Raw genomic sequence first — 6,000 nt, 5'->3', positions numbered from 1 at the left:
TGTCTAAACCATGATGGTCACTGAATTAGCAACTGTATGGAAAGTAACTTTAATGGGCAAGACAACTCACCATCATTTCAGTCATGATCATTTACTGTTGATAACTAATAAATGAATCCATTAGAATTGCTACTCCAAACTTTTCCTGGAGGCTTTTATTATTGCTCCGCCTCAGAGAAGATGGAACACTAAAACAAACCATGCATTTCTTCCTGCTTTCCCTTTCACTCTAATCGATGTCTTTCCCTTAGATGAGTATTCTCTTTCCTCTCGGCCAAGAAGGTAGAGAAAGTGAGCTCTTGTCTACCCCCTATTCCACTGTTCCGAGTTGAGCCCACTTTTTTTGAGGCTATTTTTTGAGCCTATGTGGAGCTGAGCATTTTAGGAAGATGAATGCCAAGTTTCCCGTTATGTTGAATGTGGACTAAAATCAGGATCCCATTAATTTAACGATGTTTATCTTCAACAAGTAATGTTCCCAGTGAAATGTGGAATGTGATACAGGATCAGGGGAATGACCACATACTGGCAGTATTAGGCAGGAAGAAATTATCTGTGGGGATCCATGAAGTCAGAAGGACCTGTACAAATCAAACTTCTGGAGGGGGCTACCTCACACCCTTTGTGCGTTTTCCTAATACATCACGGCCACCTTCTAATTTCACATCCAGCAGCATTCCCCTCAAAATTACTCTCTCCAACAATCCCATGAGCAACGAATGATCAGATATTCCATTTTAAAGAATGTGCTCTTCGGCAAAGGAAACAATCTATAAAACTAATAGANTGCTGAGAACAAACTGAGGACTGATGGGGTGGGGGGAGGGGAAGGGGGTGATGGGCATGGAGGAGGGCTCTTGTGGGGATGAGCACTGGGTGTTATATGGAAAACAACTTGACAATAAACTATTTAAAAAACAAAAGAACGTGCTCTTGTTTCTTTTTTAGTATTTTTTATCTCAGGTAATTTCAGGATGCACAATGGCATGGAGGGGAACTCCATCTGAAAGCAAGATCTGCTTCATTCAGATCTTCTTCATCTGACCCATTCAAATCCTGCCTCCTATCCTTTGATTGAAGAGGAATAGCATCTTGGGGGGTTGATCCCAGAAGATACGGTTCTGAGCATCATAACTGACTGCCCAGTGGGAAGAACAGCTCACCTGTTCCTGGACTATTGTGACTTCTTCCCACCTTGTCTTACCTTCCAGTGCTGCCAGTCACCCACGGGATGGACACAAAGGGCCTAGAGTGGTTTTCAAGCCTCCCTGGAGTGTGGCCTCTGCATTCTGAACCAATCTCCTCCCTCCCAGCTCCTCCCTGCCCCTGTGTTCCAACCACACCCCACATCGCTGGTCCCACGCACACCCTGCTTTCAGGGCTCATGGACGCCTTCCACTTTTGTTTGTGCGCAAGCCCAGCCCGATCATTCGCAGGGCAAGATCTGAGTGCAAATGAAAGCCAGCACGTTGGCGGTCTCAGTATTAAAAAGTGATAAATCCCATCAGCAGATTGTTAAAATATGCTCGGTCTTTCTGCCTTGTCAAATATACCTTCATAACAACCAAATGAAAAAAATATGTGTAAATCTGTGATTTTTGGCAAAATATCAAAGGCGTCTGCAGTTAATCACTATTGCATTATGTCTGGGTATTCTGCTGATGGGTCAGGCTGTTTGGATGAGTAGTAACATAGAGATACACATACTTTATAAATTATATATCTTTTTTCCAGAATGTTTTCCTTCCAGATTATTTCAGAATGGCCTAAAGGATTAAAAGTGAAATGTAATAGTACTTCAACTGTACAAAATTTGAATCTATCTTATCAGCAGGACAAAATATAGGAATTGTAAAAGTAAAAAAATTTTGAAATATTTTTCACATGCTTACAAGTTAACTTTCTTGAAAAAACATCTGCAAAATTACCTATAAAGCTGAAAGACAAAAACAAATTATAATTAATGAATATCCACATTTTAAATAAAAAATATTTATTACTTTATTTTTTTTAAGTTTATTTTTCTTTATCTGTCAGTGCAGAGGCTGACACAGGGCTTGAACTCATGAACCAGGAGATCATGACCTGAGCTGAAGTCAAGAGTTCGATGCTTAACTGATTGAGCCACCCAGGTGCCCCTAAAAAAAAATTATTTAAAAATTTTTAAATGTTTTATTTATTTTTGAGAGAGAGAGATAGAGACAGAGTGAGCAGGGGAGGGTCAGAGAGAGAGGGAGATACAGAATTCGAAGCAGGCTCCAGGCTCTGAGCTAGCTGTCAGCACAGAGCCCAACGTGGGGCTCAAACCCATGAGTCGTGAGATCATGACCTGAGCCGAAATTGGACCCTTAACCGACTGAGCCACCCAAGTGGCCCAAAAATTATTTAAATAAAGCTGAAGATGTTTTAGCCTAATTACATTTTATCAAATAGATGAAGAGGGTAGTGTTTAACGTCCATTCATTGCCCAAGTATCAATAGGCTATTTCATATGCATTATGTCTAGAACTACATGTAAACAGATCAAAGAGGAATATGAATTGTGCAATACTGTAAATATTGCTCAGCTACTTCCTGCAACTGTTGCAAACACCACACTAACATGTGAGCACCCGGAACAACTACTTAGAACCCCAGGAGAAGCCAGACAACGGATGCTCGTCGCTCCTAAAGTGAGGCTTTGTTCTACGAGAATATTTCATATTTGTGCTGAGAAAGATTTAGCAAGTAAATTTGTCTTCTCTTGCCTAAGTATTTCCATCGCACAAACCCTCCTTCCACACACTCTGAAGCAATCAGCCCTCAAACCTCCGTGACAGAAGCACCAAGCTCCTGTTGCAGGGACATGGGGGAGGGCTGAGGACACCACTTCCCCCGGGGCCTCAGGGGGTGAGTCATCTCGTGTGGCACAAGCTTAGGCTCCCAGGCTGAGCTCTGGATCGTAAGTGATAGAGGGACCCTCGTGTTCTTCAGTAGATTTATTTTTGTGTGCTGGTGACATGTGACTGCCTAAGGTGCAGGGTCCAGAGATCCTACTGCCCGTGTGTAAGGATGCCCCTGGGGCATGGAAGACTGCTGTGATTACTGAGGAACCCCCCACCCCCAACCTCCTCTGTGAAGGAGGGCCTATCCCTGGGACGTGCCTTTGCAACAGGGCTCAGCACGTTGCATTGAAATGACTTGTGTGTATGTGTGCTCCTCCTCAGCTGCCTGAGGGCCTGTAGCTTACAGACAAGACTTACTTGTACTTCACTCTGTTGTATCTTGAAGGTAATACATGTTTAATTTGCCAAATACAAAATTATATTGAGTAAGTTTTTCCAATTACTCCTACCATCCTGTTTATATGCCTTGGTGGGGGGCACCTGGGTGGCTCACTCGGTTAAGCGTCTGACTTCAGCTCAGGTCACGATCTCACGGTTCGTGGGTTCGAGCCCCGCATCAGGCTCTGTGCTGACAGCTAGCTCAGTGCCTGGACTCTGTTTCGGATTCTGTGTCTCCCTCTCTCTCTGACCCTCCCCTGTTCACACTGTCTCTATTTCTCTCTCAAAAATAAATGAAACATTTTAAAAAATTAAAAAAAAATATATGCCTTGGTAGAAACTCACCATGCCCTGGGGAAGGTCACCATGTCCCGGTGGAAAGCTACCATGCCCTGAGGAAAGTCACAATGCCCTGAGGAAAGCCATCATGATCTGGGGAAAGCCTCCATGCTCTCAGGAAAGCAACCATGCCCTGGGGAAAGCCACCATGCCTTGAGGAAAGCCTCCACGTTCTCAGGAAAGCCACCATACTCTAGGGAAAGCCTCCATGCTTTGGGGAAAGCCACCATGCTCATGGCCCGCATTCCTGGGCTGCGCAGAGCCTATGGGCCTGTCTACATTTACTCGCTCACACTTGTGACACTGCACATGGCTTGAGGAGCACCAGCAGCTCCAAGGCTTGACTCCATGACCCAAAGTCTTGCAATTTGGTCTTCTTTTGGCTAACTTCTTTTTACTACCTTTTGAGAGACTTTCCTTGTATCTCTTAGTTTATTTGCAGGAAGCATGATAAAGGATGGGAAAGGTCCTACAGGATCTTTTCCTTGAATCTGGGACGTGGGAGGTCTGGCAATGGCCTAGGCTTGGATGCTTATAACTGGTAGATGCATCAGCTTCAGAGGGTATTTCCTTTCTCTTAAGAGAAAAGCTATCAGTGAGAGCATGGAATAAAAATGGAAAAGGTCAGATGTCATAATTCTAATCAGTGTTTATAACGCAGATCTAGACTTCAGAGTCAGACCAGCATTGGTCATACAGAAAAGAAAGACGACAGTAAAATATTTCAGACCCTCAATCAACCTATTGTAACAATGTCTTTAAAACATGTAAATTCAGAACTGAAGAAAGCTATGCTATGAGGCCCAGTTTTCTCAAGGAAGTAAACCAAAGGCCCTGCAGAATTTGCCCAAGGAAATGGAAATAAACAGGGAACTAGTCATGTGCTTGGTCAGGCCAAAGCCAAGGATGGTACATAAGGGACTGCCCCCACAGAAGGCCTGCCTCGCCCTCTGAGTCTCCCTCCTCCCCTCTCCTGAGTCCTCTCTACCCACACCATGGAGCACTGTGGCTGTTGTGGCTGTGGCTGTGGCTGTGGCTCATATGGCTGCAGGAAGGGCTGCTATCAGCAGCGCCAGGGGCCCATGGACTGGCCTCTGGGCACATGCTGCCGGGCACAGGCTCACTCCTCCACGTAGAGATTGAGACACTCTGAACTTCCGCCCCTTCTGGTTCACCTAAAGGTCAAGCTTGGAATTGAATAGAGAGATGCCTGACCCAGAAGTCCCAAATTCAAGTTCATGCTCTGCCTGAGCAACCTGACCACAAATATGTCACCTTAGCCTCCCTGAGTCTTATGGTCTTCTTACTCGTCTATAAAATAATAAGGCTGAACTAAGAATTTATGAGAACATTTACAGCTTTAGCTGCATATGACTCCAATAAGTTTCCCCACCTCACAGATTCCCTTATTTACCTTGGCTATTGTAGGCATTAAAATTTGTGTGTGTGTGTGTGTGTGTATATATATATATGCACATAAACATATATAGAACATATATATCAGCATATATATATATAAAAATTCTCAATCCAATATGATCTAGCAATCAAAATACACACTGCCAAAAAAAGAAGAAGAAACAGAAAAGAAACAAGTCCACAGCTTATTCCCGAGGGTGCAAAATCCCACATTAATGAACTCACTGGAATGAAATAATGCTTTCCATATATTTCATGTTTTTGAAATATTAGCTTTTCTGCCTATAGAACTTCTGCACTTATGTTCCTACTTATATTAATGGTTATGTACTGTACATTAATTACAATTTCTAGTGTTCTCAAATTTTCCTAAACATATTTAAAAATTTTTTTAATGTTGATTTATTTTTGAGAAAGAGAGAGACGGAGCGTGAGTGGGGGAGGGACAGAGAGAGAGAGGGAGACACAGAATCTGAAGCAGGCTCCAGAGTCCGAGCTGAGGACTGCAGAGTCTGAGCTGTCATCACAGAGCCTGATGTGGGGCTCAGACTCACAAATTGTGAGATCATGACCTGAGCGGAAACCAAGAGTCGAATGCTTACCCGCAAGAGCCATCCAGGTGCACCCCTAAAAATTTTTAAAAAAATGTTTATTTATTTTTGAGAGAGAGAGGGAGGGGCAGAGAGAGAGGCACAGAATCTGAATCTGTCAGCACAGAGCCAGATATAAGGCTCAAACTTGTGAACCGGGAGATCATGGCCTGACCCAAAGTTGGACGCTTAACGACTTAACCCAAACATACGTTTTACATAAAACTGCAGAAGTCAAACTCAATGATGCAGTGTCCAGCCACTAGCCTTGAGGTTATGGAGGGTCAGTGGCAGCACAGTGGCGGTAGCTTCCTGGACCGTAGCTGGAATTGTATATGCTTGAACTCAATTATTCCAGATGGGGCTTTTTGATTTCCGGGACTTCTAAC

Source organism: Crocuta crocuta, unplaced genomic scaffold (genome assembly GCF_008692635.1).
Source record: "Crocuta crocuta isolate KB4526 unplaced genomic scaffold, BGI_CrCroc_1.0 scaffold516, whole genome shotgun sequence".
Taxonomy (NCBI): domain Eukaryota; kingdom Metazoa; phylum Chordata; class Mammalia; order Carnivora; family Hyaenidae; genus Crocuta; species Crocuta crocuta.
Note: the sequence above shows the minus strand (reverse complement) of the source record.